Source organism: Vespa mandarinia, chromosome 1, assembly GCF_050613455.1.
Source record: "Vespa mandarinia isolate Hongniang chromosome 1, ASM5061345v1, whole genome shotgun sequence".
NCBI classification, from domain to species: domain Eukaryota; kingdom Metazoa; phylum Arthropoda; class Insecta; order Hymenoptera; family Vespidae; genus Vespa; species Vespa mandarinia.
Genome location: NC_140810.1, coordinates 10,191,622 through 10,211,292, shown reverse-complemented (window position 1 = coordinate 10,211,292; position 19,671 = coordinate 10,191,622). Strand labels below are relative to the sequence as shown.

The following is a 19,671-nucleotide window of genomic DNA, read 5'->3' as shown; positions in this document are numbered from 1 at the left end:
GTTCGATATAAGAACGTTCTCAATCCTCCTGATTTTGTATTATATCTACGAACTGAAGCGGAATATTTTATGAATTAATATTATGTCGAGTAAATTCGAACGTTTTCCAGTACGACGAACATATTAAAATGTTTCTTAAATCATAGGAGATGTGTTAAATATAAAAAATATTGGCGATCTGAAAATTTTTAAGCAAATGAAATTTTTAAAATAGTCACTATCAAACTAGATAAAGTCGAATTTTGAAAATTTTTAATATAAAAAAAAGAAAAAGGCTTATTTCATAGCTGCAATTTATTGGGACAATATTTTTAAACATTTGGTTAGTATAAGAAAAGGATCGTAATAAAATATCAATATGTAACATAAGTGACACAAACCAAACGCAATCCAAATGCAATCCAAACTTTATTATTTATTCTGATCAATATATATTGTTTTATATATATTGACTAGTTATTTTACAACGTACTTACTATTAATTAATACAAATACTAACTAAATAAATAGAAGTAATACTTTATGATCTTGAATACCATCGAAAAATATTATAAATCCACAGCCTATGGAGCAATTACTTATAAACTGGGATGATCTAATTTTGATTGAAAAAAAATAAAAACAAAAAAAAATCGGATTCCAATGACTGCATGTACAAAAGAATTTTATTCAACAGTTCATACGAATTAATTTAATTGATCAAAACACATTTAAATATTTAATCGTATTTAATCGCAAATACAAATAATAATTAAATAAAAGAGACGACTAAAAAGAAGATAAATGAATAAGTTATCAAAAATAAAGAAGTATATAATAAAATATATATGTATTAGATTGAGTGATTTGTTAATAACGATTTTCTCATAGGAAAATCTTTGAAGACCTTGAGTTTCTCGTCGTAGATTTTTAGAACTCATGTCAGCGTATCACGCAAGAAAGAGAGAGAGAGAGAGAGAGTTCACGTTAGTACCGCATGACCCAGAAAATCGAATCGGGTCATGCATAGGAAACCATGCAAATTCATATCGCTTCTACGACTTTTTGATGTAATCTCAATAGTAATTCACCTTGCATCATCGATCACCTTATTCAGTTGGAATCATCGATAGATTTACGAATGAAATTTTACGAGTACTTACGTACTTAATCATTGTTTTGAACAAACATAAATCCGCTTACGATATAAACCCTACGTAATCTTTCTACTTTTTCAATACTATCCTGAGAACTTTCTTAATTAAATATCATTCAACAAAAATTTTATAATAATTTAATTTCCTCTTAAAATTCGTGTAATTTTGAAAAGCTAACTTTCTTACGACGTATGAATCATTTTTGATACTTCATGAAACCATTCAATAAGATCTGAATTTATAATCATCAGCATAATGGAATCTCGTTTGATTAAATAACGATTAATAAGAAGGTTATACAAAATCTACGCAGTAGAAAACCGATGACGAATCGATCGACGAAAGTTATTCTACATACCTGGTCGAAAGTGCGTCATTCAAACGTATCATTGATAACACATAGGTTGAGTCATTAGAGATACTTTTCTAATATACACACATATATACACAGATAAAATCATATATGCATACATTCATGTATATATAGGATATCCTATTCAAATCAATTTCGTTGTATATCTGTGAAACTGTTGATAATATCAAGAAATGTAGTAAATAAAATTTGAATGTTTTCAAAAGGCAAATAATACCGTATAGTTTTTGCGGTGGACAATGAAGATCAATTGTATTTTCTTTTTTAAATTGTATCATTCTTTTTTTGATTATATTGATCGATACAGACTTGACATTCTCTATAAAGTGTATTAATCCGTGTGTGATAATATAGTATAATAATAATTATTAAAATATATAATAATTAATGTTATAATAATTATTAAAATGTTTGACAATGTTGGTAAACAAAACTAACATTCGTAACAGAATAATAATTTCTTAGCAATATTTAAATCAAAATATCCTTTAAACTTTTTGATCAATATATTTTCATAGATAATGTCGAATTGCACCGATCAATGCAATCAAAAACAAAAAAGAATTATAATTTAAAAACAAAAAAGAAGAAAAAAATAAGAAAAAGAAACAATTGACTTTTATATTTCCTCTATCTATCGACCGAAAAAAAAGAATTATTTGTGTCAGAAATGAATTTTTTTCTTGTGTCCCTTGAAATGATTCGGCATATATTTCCAACATTTTTCTTTTTTGCATTATTAACGTTTACACAGATATTCGAATTTGATTTAAATGGGACAATCTATGTATATATAATTGCATGTAAATACGCGTATTCGTATACATACAAATATATGTAAGTATTTCATGATGTAAAATCGAATCATCAAGACGAAAATTCGTAAAGCTCCACAAAGATATGATCTTTACGAGTTGGTGATACACCAGTCGTCGAACGGGAAGAAGTAGATGATGAAGAAGAAGAACGCGTCGTCGAGAGAGGAAGTGATTCGGACATGAAGTTAAGGCGATGAATCGGTGTGGTGTACGGCGAGTTTTAAGAACGATGGTGCCGCAGCGGGAAAGGACGGGTAACGGGGGGAGGGAGGGGGGGAAGTCGAGGTGCCGTTACTTCCAAGAGTCACTCGGGGCAAGCCTAACTCAACGGAGAGAAACGAAAGGTGCAGGAGGAAAAGGAGGATCGAGAAGATGAAAAGAGAGAGAGAGAGAAAAAGAGAGAGGGGGCTCTTTGCCGTGTGCCTCTCATTATTCCTCTTTCCACAGAGGACGAACACCTGAATGCCAGTGACCCAATACGACTTTGTCCTATGTAAAGATCGAGATAGAAATCCTTTTTTTCTTTTTTATTGTTTCTTTTTTTCTATAATACTTATTTAAGATATCGAGTGTTTAGATAATTTGTTGTAAATCGGTATATATGTATGTTCATTTAATTACTTATATTTATATGTATGTATGTGTGTGTAATTTTTTTTACTGAGAATGATAATATAATACATAAAATGATTCAGCGTGCGTCGTGTTTTGTTTAATATATTTGATTTTTTTATAAATTCAATAAAATCAAATGTCAATAACCTGTAATTCAAATAAAAATGAATATGATAATTTCTAACATGAATATTTTTATATCTGATAGACTGAAGATCTATTCTGAAATTATATATTTTCTACAACTTTATTAACGATCGAAAAAAAGAAAATTATTATCAAGGAAAAGATTACGAAAGAAAAATAGTTCTTATAGTCTTTAAATTATATTATTAGAACAAATCTCTCTTGCTTAAGTCATCATGATTTTTACGTTATAACTTACGAACAATTTCTTTGCAAAACGATTCACGCGATCGTAGGACCGTTAATCAACTCGAAACTCGATTACACTTAGATCCCTAATGATTCTTAATGAATTCAAGCATAGAGTAAGTTGCGAGCATCGCTGCTTTTCATTAGAGATTTAACTGGAACGATAACGAGAGAAATCTTGATATACATTCGCGTATAGAATATCCAATTAGAAGTGGAGCAATAGATTAATAAAATATAAAATTAAATGAATAAAGAAAAATAATATTCCTTATATGTATGTCGGTTTCAGTTGCAAACAGATCTTCGTAACTTTATTTCTTTGAAAATGTTTTAGTTGAGTGATAAGACTTTTTAAAACGATTAAATAGCATTAGAAAAGCACGAAATGGTCAAGTAAGTTAATTGGATATGTGTGTGTGTTAGATATGTCTGTTTTACCGTCCGACTATTTTACTCTACTTTTAGTAAATATAATGTTCGTGTTACTTTACTGTAGAACGGAAAATGGAAAAGTCGAATGTTTCGAATTACGAACGTCTTAAAAGAGTTAGTTTCGAAAGAGTTAGAAATTCATAATAAATTATTAATAACCTTTAATAATAACAAGTGATTCTAAGTAAAAGCTCAAATATTTTATATAATATAGTGAATTTATTATTCAAATATAAAATAAATATAATAATAAATTCGATGTAATAATTAAAATAGTTAATAAAAGTTTCGAAAGACGATAATAATTTAATAATGAATATAAAACGAAGACTATTAAAAACCTCCAAAACTTGAAAATCTAGTTAAATTGTTTCTTTTTTGCAAATTAATTTATTATTCCATCAATTTCGGTATATTAGTAGGAACATGTTAAATTATCAATAAATAAATATTTCAATGGATTTTCTACGCGTTTTCATTCTCTCTTAATTTCTGTTAATTTCTTAGTCTTCTTCATATACAAAATGTACGGCTCATGCAAAACCATCCAAAATAAGTATACCACACGCAAAGCCAGTGAAGATAAACAGCTGCGTGTTTGAAACGACGCGTGTCGTGGATAATAAAGATTAACTACCACCGTTACCTCTATTACTACTACAACTACTGTTACTTTGAATAAAACGTTAGAACTGGTCGATGCTACGAAATCTAAGGGAAAATATTTCCCGTGAATTTCCACGCACATAGATGAATTTTCTATGATTTAGGAAATGAAAATTTAAAGAAATGATTTGTCTATTATTTTAAACGCGTATGTTTTTTTCTTTTTTTATCAATTTCTAATAAAATGATATCTATAATATAATAGAAATAAAATTTTTAAATTAATTATTTTAAAATAATTTATTATTTATACTATTATATTACTAAAGAAAAATTATTTATATTATTGTATTACTAAAGTTATATTCTCAAAATAATATAATATAATATTTATTTTTGAAATTATTTATATAAATATTATATAGTAAAATATTATTGTGTACTATTAAAATTATATTATACAATAAAATTAATTATGCAATATAATATAAGACAAGATTATCTTTGAAAAGAACTATTTATATTACTATATTACTAAAATTATTTAATATAGTAAGTTCTTATATAATACAGTTAAAAACAAGTTTTGTTAGATATCCAAAAACTCTTTTGGATTCCTACGTTTCATATAAAAATCTAAATATATATATGCATCAATTCCATCATCTAAACAATTTAATACATTAATTTAAAATTCATATTAAAAATGAGATTACTTGCAACAAAAATTTCACAAATAATCTCAACTTTATAATGAGTAATTTGATAACTTCTTGTATAAAAGATGGTAGAGATCTTTAAAATTTATAAAACTTCATACAAAATCACACATACGATGACAAGAATTCATATATCAGATAAAAATAATTAAAGTAACATTAGATACTTTAACTAACATTAGATCAACAAATAAAAATTCATATAACCGATAGAAATAATTCAAATAATATTAGGCAGTAGAAAATATTTTCAAGATTTATTTTATGTCATGAATATACATATTACTAGTATGTAATCAAACTCTGTGGAATTAATAATAGTCCCAAAGCTAAAACCAAATTAGAAATCCTATGTTATCCACGAAAAGCGAAAGATATAAAAGAAGGAACAGATCATACAACATACATACATACATTATATATATATATATATATATATATATATATATATATATGTATGGCTTCTCGTATACCAGGTGACGTTGCCATCTCGATGCGTTTTGCTTGCTTGATAACATTACTCGCGTTTAAACGCTCGTGAGCGTATATGCTTCGGTGAATGTTTTACAGTTAGCCGTGCGTCCTTTTGTAACAGTATATTCCGTTGGCTTTTGAAAGAAAAACAAAGACAAAAGAGGAAGACAAGAAGAAGGAGCAGAAGGAACAGGAGGAGGAGAAGGAGAAGAAGGAGAAAGAGCAGGAGGGAAGGAAGAGAAGGAGAAGATGAAGAAGAAGGAGAAGGAGGAGAATAAGAAAAAGAAAGAAAGAAATGTAGAAAGAAAAAGAAAGAGGAAGAAAGGATGAAAGAAACGCGTCGTTTATCGTAAAGAGGAGAAAAAGGTGAAGGAGGAAAAGGAGGAGAAGAAGAATAAGAAACGTAGCAATAGTAAAGTCGCCTTTCGTGGGAAAAAGAGATCGTGAGAAGGAAAAGGAGTAACTCGACGCATAGATCTTGGATGCTTGTTATATTCGCCTCTTGCATCCTTATGAGAAGTTCTCTACTTTCTCTTCCTTCTCTCTCTTTTTTCTTTCTGTATTTTATCTCTTCGTCCTTTATATTCTTTCGCTTGCTCTAGAAAAGCATCTTCTTCGCGTTTGTCGTAAGGGCTTTAATCTATCTGTGAGATTCTTACTTTTTTCAAATACATATTTTCAATGGAGATGATTACTTATATGAACGGAATAAATTTGTATAAGAATGGAACATGCAATATAACAAAACGTGAAATTTAATGACTTAAATCATTTTTATTATCATCGAGTTAAATATTAAAACACGATTCAAAGTTCGACGAAATATTAACGTAACATTTACGAAATATTATTGATTAAAAAATAATATCTATTATAAATTATCGATACGCGGAGAATCGAAATATTACAATGGATTGTTTAAATTCGAGAGAACATTAAAAATTCTCTACAAAATATTATTGAATTATTAAATAATATTGTTATTAATGATACGATAAAGTTGCAAATTCACTGTATATTTTCATTTTATGTATCAAACATATTTAAAGAAAAAAATACTCTTAAATTTAGCTACGTAATTGAAAGATAAAAGATATAAAAATAAAGAAGATAAAGAAGAACTATTGTGGCTAGAAGGTTACAATTTTTCTTTAAGAAGGTTAAAGATAAAGAGAAAAAAAAGAAAAATAGAGAGAAAGAGAAAGAAAGATAGATAGTGAACTCTTCAACTTTCTCTGTCGCGCCGCAGAATTAAAATATGCACCCCGAAGCGTTTTTCACACTCCTGCAGTTTCACGTGAAGGAAAAGGTTTTCCATTCATTCTGGGACCCTCCTCCTTCGTCCTTCGTTGCCTTCCTCCGAAGGGGGATATCGCAGTGTATGCTCAGGAATGCGCTCATATCGCGTCCCTCTTTATGTCCCTGCCATTCACTCATAAACAATACAACGAAGAATGATGAATACCGAATAGTCTCGCGTCTACTCGGCTTCGTGCTGTCACGTTGGACCACCGACATGTCAGGATCCTTCTTTTCCTTAAAAGGCGCTCTCCTTTCAAAGAACAAAGGAAGAATCTTCTGAAAAAGACTTTCTGTACTCTCACACTGCATATATATTTTTTTTTCTTTCTATCTCACTGTAATTCACTTTCAATTCAAGCCGAAATGCTTTTTTATATGTATATATTATACATGTGTATTTAATATAATGTATATATAGATGTAATACTTGTGCATATTTTGATACTGATGTTTATAATATATCTTGTATATAACATATATATTTTAATATATATAGTTTGCATATTTTGACATTTGTAGTATTTCTTGTGCACGAATCTTTAAATAAATATTATATATGTATTCCTATGTAATCCAAATTTTTACATATATGTATTGGGCTGAATTGTAATACATTCTTTTCATTAATGAATCAATTCAATGCTTTAGAACTTTATATGATTTTAATCTCAAAATATATTCAATACAAAGAAAGTTGTATAATTTAAAATTAATCGCAAATTTTAATTATATCTATTTTAATTTATTTTGCGATGTATGAATAACAGGAACAATGTATTGTCAATTAATTAAATAATATTATTGAAATTAGTGAAAAGTAAATTAATTAGATAATATTATTATTTAATTTAGTAAGAATTATCCCCTATGATTCTTAATTCAATTTTCTTGAATTTACTGATCTTAATTCATTGTTATATATATATATATATATATATAATATTATAGTAATATTTGATAAAACTAATTAACATATAAGAAATGAAGTGCAAGTCTCGAGAGGATGACCCGCATCGATCTTTCGGCCGGACGGATCGGGTTCTCAATCACGGTATGACGATAAAGTTGGGAAGAGTTCGAAATAAAAGGACTACCCTCCGGATGATCCCCAGCGAACCACCCAGAGGTCAATCGCCGCATCCGGCTTTAATTAATTGCGTTCGGCTGCGTTTAAAGAACCTGTATCCTGCCCTACGCGGCAGCTCCACGATAACTTCTAATAATTCGATGATGCGGGAAAGGGTTATCGTTGCAGGAAATCGTCTAGCCGGTAACGTCCTTATTTATTCATCGCGACGAATAATTGTTGAGAAATTATTGATTCTATTATCACTCTCAAAAATTGAAAATAAAGAAAACAAAAAAAATACCAAAAAATAATGTAAAAAATTATATGATCAAAATTTCGATCGAACGTAAATAAATGTTAAAATAAAATCGTTTTTAAAAAATTATCACAAAAAAATATTTGATAAATGATAAAATATTTAATTAATATTATTTTGAATGTTAAATAATTATTTAATATATTAACATTTAATTTTTAATTTATTTTTAATATTTGTTTAATATTATATAAGAATATATGATAAAATATTTAAATCGGATTTACATACATTTATATCCATTAAATTTTATTATTTTGACGGATTATTATATTCGCGAAAGTCGATTATAAAGCTAAATAAACGCCATTGAAGAATCATACACGTTCGATTTTTATGGAGATTCACTAATAATATATCTCTCACGCGATGCGAGTCGCACTAACGTTGACCATTACAATAAATTCCCGACTACTGTATCATATCTTGAGGGAAATTAGTAACGGCGAAGGCTGTGAAACCGCATGACGTTACCGCGTACTGCGTTGTATACATTCGACTCTCCTTTCGTAAAACTAACAACTACTAATGTGGTAGATCGTACGAGAAGCGAAGCAAATCATATCGTGTTAGCAAATAAGCAACCTCGAAATCGTATCGTCTTTAAGATTTATCAGAGAATTTCTGTCATAAATGATACATCAGTTGTCATCGATAGAAGACAAATTGCGCCAATACTTCCGAAATCGTACATTTGTTTTCTTTATTAACTCATTATGACGTAATTTAAATTCTAGTTCACATACACATATATCTGTCATTGTTTCGATACAAAATTAATTGCTAATTATAAGTTATAATATAAGAATTTTATACATTATATATAATAATATTTTCTTTTAGATATAAAAAAGGAAAAGAATTGAATTATAAAATCGAAATATTATTAAGTCTTAAAAAATATTTATTATTATATTAAATATGTATTAAGTACTATTAAATATATGTTGAAGTATATTAGTAGAATTATTAGTTAAGCTATTAAAAATATTTGAAACTATTTTATACAAAAACCATCTCTCTCTCTCTCTCTCTCTCTCTCTCTCTCTCTCTCTCTCTCTCTCTCTCTCTCTCTCTCTCTCTCTCTCGAGATCTTCCCAAATGTTCCCAAGTGAAGAGAGACGTGACCTCGAAATATTAGGAGCCATCGTCGATTCGAGACTTCCTCTTAATCCCACCATGTCTTACCTCTTTACATACATGTATTCAAGTGATAAGTGGATTTTTTCTTTGCTTTTTTCTTTTTCCTTTTTTAATATTCCATCCAATGTTAAACGAAAAGCTCGTTGAAGGGTTGAAGAAAAAAAGGGTCGAGAGGATTCGAAGATGAGTACAGCTTCCAGACAAATCCATCTCGAGACGAAAGAAGAATAAGAGAAGAAGAGAAGTGAAATAAAAGGAGGATAAAAATGGAAGATCGTACTTGTTCGATTCATCGTCGTCGGTTCGCCTTCTTTTATTTTTCTTTTTCAATTTTTCTTTTTTTAAAGTTCTTTTTTTTCTTAACAACGAAACAAAACTCACCAAATCCTCTGACCTTTTCACATCTTTTTCCGGCTACAAAAAAGATCGTAGTAGATCAAGAAGTCCAGCTTTTCGAACATGAAGACGAACGTTTATCATCGAGCAGAAGAAGTCAATGCACTTACTCTTGGGAGTTATACACTGGGTGTAGTATAACGAGCGACATGAGTGCATCTTTAGCTTGGTGCAATGTATGCAACGTGCCACTGACAATGAAACGTTTCTTTATTCTTTTTATTTCTTTTCATCTCTCTCTCTCTCTCTCTCTTTCTATATACACGTACGTGTATACGTCTTTTTGCTTTCTTACAGACTAAAGGTAACTTTCTATATGAACATTGTTCAATATTTCCTTTCACGTAAAAGTTACTTTCTTTCTCTTTCTATTTTATTTTCTATAATTTTATTTTCCATTTTAAATGATATTATTTTTCGAAAATAAATTACATTAAAACTTCTTACGTATTATTATACTTGAGCTTGATACTACTCATTTTATATATATATAAGTGTACCTACTTTCTCCACAATGGTAGTGTTATAATTAGGTTACTTTCGAATAGTACATGAAGGATTATTTTTTTATTCAATGATCTATACCTTATCTATACGTAACACGCTACCCGTTCTATTGAATATTTTTAATATGAGCTTTCCTTTGCACGATATATGTGAAATTCTAACATAGATATTGCAAGTGAAGTATTAAATTAATCTGAAAAATATTATATCTATAGAAAAATTTTATCCAATCATAGCGTAAAATTATTTTTAAATAAAACTTTTTTTTATCTTAAAATCATTTTTTAAATAAAAAAATCCAAATTAATAAGGAAAAAATTTTTCGTTATACTTTATATAAAATATATTGATTCGCTTTTTATCAGAAAGTTCATGTTAATGAACGAAGAAATAATAAATATAGTTAATCGAAAAATAAGTAAATCGAGAGTAGCTACTCGAAATTCTATGAAAAACGAGGTCTTAAGTACGAATAGACTTAATATACCATCTAACAAACACAACACAGTCCTGCCACCGGATCGTTCAGGTATGCGCTTGCAGCTGTCCTCGGATTCCAAAGAAGGCGCGCAAGAGCGCATCGGTATTTTAGAATAGAAGCCCGTTTCGAATAGTCGACAGAAAGAGAAAGAGGGGGGAACTTCCTTTAAATTTTTTCCTATTTGAAATATTTTCTACAATGAAGAAAGAAAGAAAGAAAGAAAAAAAAAGAAGTTTGCATACTACCGAAAATGTTATCGTATTTCCTCGACTAAAAAATTTTTTTTTCAAAATAAAATCTTCATGGGTTTTGCATTCAAAACATTACATGTTTGCAAATTTGAAATATTTATTCATTTTCGGAACTTCTGTGTTTCGTACAAATGATTTATTATATCTTTATAAATAAAAAGATTTAGAATGATTATATTAAGTATATTATATTATATATTAGTAAGTTATATTATATATTAAGTATTGAATTGATCTATCAAATTCACATTTAAATCTAATATTAATGTCATACATACACACACATACAGACATACATATCTAATCGTACGTTTTAATATCTTATATAAGATATCTTATCTTATTCTTAAACTAACTAAAAAAAGAAATTATTAACTTATATATTAATATGCACGAATATTAAAGTTTTACATATCTTTTTATAATCGAAAAAGATATGTATATCTCAGATAATGATTATTATATTTAAAACGAGCTGAAATAAGATACATATGTATAAATTTTAATAAAAATACAACGTTATAAAATACTATATATACATATACTATGTATATATATATATATATATATATATATATATATATATATATATCTTTTTCACGAAAGATATGAGAAGAGAAAGAAATCAGTTAGAAGAAACAATATTCGTAATAGTTATACAGGATGCATTCGAGAAGCACATTTAAGGCAGAAATCATTTCGATGGTACGATCGAGTGAACGGAAGTATGCGTAATAACGAACTACCATTGGCTATACGTGACCAGAATACCTTATATTCTTACACATAAGAATAACTTCTATTCTTACACATACCAATTGTATATCAGTATATGTAAGTTCTCTATTTTTCTCTGTCCGTGTTACGACCATTGGACGATCCGCTCCGTTTCGGACCGCTACGAATTCCTCGGTGTATCGTCCGAGTAGGAGTGGTCGTCTCTTTTGTAGAATTTTACTGAGAGACAGAGAATACACGTGCCTGCTCACACATATCTAAAAACATATAGGATACAGGAACAGAAACTTCCTGTTGCAAACGACTGCTTCGTCCTTCCGCTGTGTCGCGAATAATACACATATGTATTATATATATGTGTTTATGTAAACGTGTGTGTAAGTCATAATTTCACACCGATCGAAGAATCAAGAACTTCTATATGGTAATTTCTAGGTCAAGAACATCACTGAAATATTTCGAATTGTATTTTTTATTATTTCTTTTCTTTCCTTTTTTTTTTCTTTTTTGTGTCATCTATATTTCAAATTGAAAATAAATATGAAAGAAGAAAATCAACTTATGAAAAAAATAAAAGTAACGTTAGGATAATTGTTTTACCGTTCGATAAGATAATATTATTATGAAAAGAAAGATATGCAAAACGATGCGATTGATAAGAAGAAACTTATGATTTTTATCAGGTTATCAAGACTTCGAATGACGTAATTTGAATCGATAATAAGGTGAATAAACGATTGATTAATAGGAAGACAAATAAAGATTTGCCTATGAGTAATTTGAATGGTAGATGTATGATAATCGATGAATCTACAATTAAATGAATAGCGATCAATGTTTAAAAATGAATTTTGCTAGATTTGATTACAACGATCCATGTGTGTTTGAAAATTCAGAAATCACAAATATCGATAAGTTTATTAAATTGATTTATGTTTCTTATCTTATTTAATAAAAAAAGAAAAAGAAAAAGAAAAAGAAAAAGAGTAAAAAAGACGCCAACAATTAACGTGAGTTAAAAAGTTTATAATTCAGAAATATCAATAAGCATATAAATTTGATTTATTTGTATTAATCTGCTTAATACAAAGAAAAAAAGAGAGAGAGAGAGAGAGAGAAAGAGAGAGAAAGGCAAAATCATTATTTAGTATACAATAGATAACCTATTCTAATTTATAGATAAAATAAATTATAGAACACAGCATAAAATCTACAGATATAGATTTACTTGTATGTACATGTATATTTATGTATATATATATATATATAAATATATAAAAGAACAGTTGTACATGAACCAGTACGAAATTAAATAAGCAGAGAGAAAAAAGGGACAGAAAGATGAGTTCGCGGAAGTCGCGATTGTTTCTGTTTAATTTTTTAAGTCGCCCACGAGAGTTGCGACTTGATTATTCTCTCACCAGTTATCTCTTTCTCTCTCTCTCTCTCTCTCTCTCTCTTACTCACGAGCGCGCGCACACACACATGCGCGACATATACACGTAGATACTCGCCCACACGATCTTCATCGGTTACGTGTGCGTTTACTTTCACGAAATAGCCTGCCAGTTTTGCTCGTTCGATAGATTACTCTTACGAAGTCTCAGTAATGTAAGAATTTCATAAAATTCTTATTAAATTCGTTCGCTGTTTTAAGAACGTTCAGATTTTGTTTTATCGTAAACTCATGTAGAATTTGAAATAAGAACGAAACCCACGCAAGAACGATATCGTGATACAATTGAGTAAATGACCTTGAGATGAATTTATACTTATTTAACGCAATTTTTGAAAAACATCGTTTATTGATTATCGTTAAAACGGTGAAAGAGACGCGACGCTTTAAATAATCCGGTCATTGTCCCTATCGATGGCACATGACACCGTATGTAGAAATTACCGGCAATAATGATCCCACGCTTTATTCCGTGCTTGTTCAAGTTACACCCATCAACGAGGATGATTATTTGCGAAGTGTCTGACTTTGAACGATATTAAAAAAAAAAAAGAAAAAAAAACGCTAAAATAAAATAAAAAAAGATAGACATTATGTGCACACAATTAAAGTTTCTACTCGAATTATTAATTTTTATAATTACATAATTTTTATGAATGAATATATAATTTTCATTAATTAATTTTGTTTAATAACTTAGAACTTAAAAGTAACCCTTTTAATCGTCGAACTGTATAAAAAATAAATTGAAATTATCGAATTATTAACTTATTCGTCTCGTAAAATCGACAAAATTTATATCAACGAAGTATTCAGTAAGAACGGTAAAAATATTTTATGCAGATTTTCGTTAAGAATTCAATAAATTTAACGAATTCGCGTGAAAAGGAAATCTCGTAAACTGCGAAAAGTATATTCTATAACGCGTACGATGCAAAAGGTCAAACTAAGAATCCTTTTATTCTCTCTAAGAGTCCTTTTCGAAAGGCTCAGAGAAAAGTTCAGATATATATAGAGGAGATTTTAACGAGATCTTAACGAGGTTCACTGTGCAGCAATCGTCATATCCGATCGTCCGTGCGTGATTATGCAACGCACGAAGGGTCTTCGACCACCACTCTACACATCCCACGTGTCGGTCAACAACGAGAACCTGACAAAGATTCTTGCACATCCTGATACCGTCCAATTAAAATTTTATACACCCATCCCTTCTTCAACGAAATTCTCTTATAATTTTTCTTCCAAAAAATGTGTGTATACTTTTCTACATATATCATTATACAAGATGACCGTATAAAGTTTTATTATTATTATTATTTTTTTTTTTTATTATTATTATTATTTTAACAATTAAATGTTTTTCTAAAAACGTTACAATAAACATTTTGTAACGCAAACATATTCGAACAATATTTTGTTTAATATTTACTTCGTCGTTTACCATGAATATTAATCAGTATTACCGATTAACATTCCGTACATCGTTTCATTTCACAAAAAGGAGGTTCACCATCGTTAAAATATGACGCAAAGTCATTCATAAGAAGCATCTACGAAACGTTATCGCGCACGTTGTTATTCACTTCAACGAAGTTGCGATATTTTCATGATAGTTTCGTTAATATTAGATTGAGAAAACAGTATTTTGTGGAAAGGAACAAAAATATTTAGGAAAATTTATGAACGCTGAAAGATTTCGACATTCGTATGACTTAAGTACTTGTAGCAAAGGAATACACATTTTCTCGAACGTTTGGAAAATTATTGAAGAAAGATAAACTTCTGACAGCCAAGTTTGCAATGGTCGAACGTTCTTCTATTTCCGGCGAATTTAGATAAGACTCGTATCCTGTCCGTATTTCTACCATCGTTTTTGCTCTTTTATATATATATATGCACTTGTTCGAGCGTTCGGTAACTCCAAAAAAATTACTCATATGAAATATTTGAAAAATGTAATAATAAATGATTTGAACTATAAACATATATCCTGATCCTATATAATAATAATAATAATTTTATTAAGAAAGATCGTAAACATTACGTTCAATTAAACGTAGCAGATAAAATATATACAGAGAACGTACATTTTTCTAATATGAAAAGAATTTTATAATATTAAGAGAATGAGAAAACGATGAAATTTATATCAACGGTCTAATAAAAGTGAAAAATAACATGACTTACGTTTTCCGGCTGTGACGATCGCCTCTGCCGCGGCACACAGAAGAGCGGCACGCCGCTTTCCCTCTTCCTCTCCAATATAGCGACTTCCCGTTTTCTTTGCACAAAAAAACGAGGATCACCTTCCTTTTCGGTTTCCTGTTTTTCTTCTTCTTTGTCACACGGTAGGAAATAACAACGAGTAATAGGAACAGCAAATGTTAGAACTAAAATGATAACTCACAAAGGTTCACCTATCATCGATATATCTTAAGTATCTTAAGAATTATCTTGATCCTTAATGTTCTCTTCTTCGTTTGCCAAAGGACGTAGAAAAAGGGACAAACTTGGAAAACATGACTTCGACGACTCGGAGTGTTCGACGTCACGATATCGACGACGCATCGATTCCTCGTAACTCGATCCCTTCGCTTCTTTTCTCCCTACCCTTGCTTATCTTTTTCTTCGTTTCTTTAAGATGGTGTGCTGCCTTCTTTCGATACGAGAGTGCGCGCGCGAGCACACATACATAACACACACAGGATAAATAGGGAAGGAGAGAGAGAGAGAGAGAGAGAGAGAGAGAGAGACGAACACAGGTAGAAAAAGAAAGAGAGAGAGAGGAAAAGAGAGAAAAGAGAGAGAGAGAGAGAGAGAGAGAGAGAGAGAGAGGAAGAGAGAGAAAAGAGAGAGAGAGAGAGAGAGAAGGAAACAGAACAAGATCTAGCTTTGTTTACCTCTTCTTCGCTTAACGAACTCTCTTCGCGTAAAGAATAGTGACACGTTGCGGAAAAAAAGAGGGAGAGAGATAGAGAAAAAAAATAAAGAATTTCACGAGGAGTACATTCGTTGTTCGTATAGAAACACAATGTGCGTATCCGTGGGACGACGACGAGGTAGAGGGTTCGTCAACCCGGACGTGATCACTCGACTCACTCGTAGCAGATCGAGGACTTTCGGTAACGGTTATCCCGATTTCCGATCTGATCCGACTCGTTTCTTTCAAGAAAAAGACGATGAAATAAGAATTAAATGAAACACTGTTATAATGCGATATTGCGTTATACACGGTATTGGTTAATAAATATAATTAATATAAAAATGTATTTTACACGAGAACGAATTCTGTTTGGGAAAAAGGAAAGCAAACAGAAACAATGCTAACAGGTTACGCTCCGGAGAACGACTGAGGCGCCCCATTGCTCACTCTTTCGCGGAGACTCTCCCACTCTGTTTGACTAGTCACTATCCCTACCACCAGGACTGAGGAACGCGTGCCGACGCGCGAGTCTACTTAGATCTGAAGGATCGATATCGATGCCATATACTACATCTATCTTTTTATTTCTTTTTTAAATAGTTTATGTTTTGTAGATTTAGACAAACGAATTCTTTAATGTAATATTAAATATTCTTTTGTAGTAAGGTATGAATAAATTTGTGTACATATATATATATATATATATATATATATATATTTTATGCAGTATATATTATATACATATATATATATATAATTTGTATATATATATATATATATGTAATGTATTATTTAAATTTATTATTTATTGATTTATTGATATATTTGATTTGTGACTATACATTATTTCAATTTAAGTACAATTAGTCAAAATAGTTTCCGTACACCGTACTAAAATTTTCTTAATGTTGTTTATTTCCAATCAAAATGTAAATATAAATAATTTTTACGCTAATATATTCAGAAACATAATATTTATTATTAATGAAAAATACAAAAACAATACATTTATTTATCAACAAGTAAAATAAAGAAAAAAACAAATAACAAAAATAAGGTTAAAAAAGTTTCCGTGCATATAATTTTATTAATCGTAATATTTTAAATTATTCGGTTCACTTTTCACTTTAATTACTTCTTGTAATCTTTTTGACATCGTGTCAACTAATTTTTCAGTTACACTATATAGGATATAATTCCATTCAAATAAAATTTTGGATTTTAATTCTTTGTTTTTAATATAATATTTCTTTAAGTTTCTTTTAATATGGCTCCATGGATAATTCCATGGGGTTCATATCGAGTGATTGAGAGGGTATGTAAAGTTGCTTCGGAACATTATAAAATATCCATTCCTTTATTTTTTTTGCAGTATGCTTTTGATCGTTATATTGTTGAAAGATAAACGGTCCTTCTAGATTTTATTTCATTGTACTACTATTTAAATTTTCTTTCAAAATATTAAGGTAGACATTTTGATTTATAATTTCGTCAATAAATGTTAAATTTCCAACTTCCGCTACATTCATGTACCCCCAAACTATCACGCAACCACCTCCATGTTTAATTGTTGGACTTAAATTTTTACATTCCAATTATGTATTTGTTTTTCTCTAGACTTTAGTGTATCCTTTTGAAGTAAAAATGTTAAATTTACATTCATCACTGAATATAACACTATTCCAGAAGTTTTTATCTTTGTTAATATGCGAATTTGCAAATTCTGCATATTAACTTTCCTAAATACATTTCGAACAGTTTCAGACACTACTTTAATATTATAATCAGTTTCAATCATATCTACCCATTTTGGAGCACTTGTACATATTTCACATCTTATTGTCCGTGAAATAGCACATTTATGATGTGCTTCTAATTTTTGAAGTCTTTCTTTTCGTCATCGATTTTGCAATGATGCAGTTTTTTTTATCTATCAAGAACGTACTGTACAGAAGAGTGCGATTTTTTTACAATTTGATCAATTTTTCTTAATGTTGTATCTTCTTCTCTTAATTTTACAATGAACTTGCGAATTACCATCGCTATTTCCATTTTTGGGAAAATTATCATGAAAGTTATCATGTATAATCTTTTCTAGCAGACGAGAAACTAATTTGTATTTGACTTTGGAACATTGTCTTAGTCTTTGTAAAAATTCTGCTGAATTTATGGTATTAAATTATTAAATTCAGTTTTGTACGGAGACTTTTCTGATATTATTTTTGTTATGTATGTTTTTTTCTTCATTTTACTTGTTGATAAATAAATATAATGTTTTTTCTTTTTCATTAATAATAAATGTTATATAACTGAATATACTGGAGTAAAAATTATTTATTTATTTATTTATTTATTTCCCGGTTGGAGAAACACCGTTACTTAATTTTAATACAATGTACGAAGACTTTTTTGACTAATTGTATATGCAAAGTGAATCGTATAACGTAACAACTTTTATTTATTATGACTGTTAAATGGATTTTTCTATAAATAATATGAAATCTATAGTGATTTTTAATTATTATTATTGTATAATTTACCCTTTATGTTTTGATTTTATTAATATCTATACCCTTATAACATTAATTAAATAAAACGTAATGATGTTTAAACATTTAATACACAATTTATTTCTATAGAAATTTTTAATAACAAAATATTATTTTAACTATTAAGTAACTATTAAAAAGGCAATTATTATAATGAATTTCTTTTTTACAAAATTTAATTAACACACATTTATGAACAACGGAACTTTACACTGTCCCTACATATTTTTTTACGTCTTCCCGATATCCTTTTATCTCAGAACTTTAAGAATAAGTTTTTAATGCGTGTCTTTCTTGATATTGAAAGATGCGGGCTTGCAGAGTTCGTTCTCTAGAAAACTACGCGTGTGGTATGAGTCCGAGACGGGTAAGAGATATGATCTGCTTTGCTCTCCTGCAGCACGAGGTCCCGCATTACTTGCGTATCTCGATTTCAAACCTTCTGTCCTATATGTCACGCAACTAACCACACTAATTAGTCCATTATCATTGTCATCAGTAACGGCGACTCATCGTATCTCTTTATATAATAAGTACTGTTCTTGGCACGTTCACGAGTACGCTTTTCGTGATCCAGCTTATCTCGACAAAGAACATCTCATAATCATACATGCATAATCGTTATATTTATATTTCATAATTTTTAAAGAAACGAACGTAACGTTCATGTTAAAAAGTTCCAATACAATTCAAGAACGAAATAGTAATCATACGATTCCATTGTACTTATTTAAGTATGAGTAGTAATGTAACAATAAAATTATCTTGCTAATATTTTTTTTTTATTACTCAAGAACTTACAAATGCCCATTGTATTCGTTTGAGTACATATGTTTTTCTAAATTACATTAATGAATTTAAAGAAAAAAAGAAATAAATTCATGTGATCAACTAATGTTATTTTACTAGTATATTACAAAATATTTCAAAATATTTCAAAATATTTCAAAATTGAGAAAAAAATATTAGTATATTAAAAAATATTC

The 19,671-nt window shown here is 29.2% G+C and overlaps 1 protein-coding gene across 1 annotated transcript in view; it reads right to left on the bottom strand.

Annotated features, from left to right (window-relative positions):
* LOC118445678 (signal-induced proliferation-associated 1-like protein 3) overlaps nt 1-16,549 on the bottom strand; it is a 79,517-nt gene extending 62,968 nt beyond the window's left edge. Inside the window, exon 1 of the mRNA XM_085656828.1 lies at nt 15,401-16,549. The gene's annotated coding sequence lies outside the window, so the exon portion shown is untranslated. The remainder of the gene's footprint in view (nt 1-15,400) is intronic.
* Nucleotides 16,550-19,671: the final 3,122 nt, after the last annotated feature.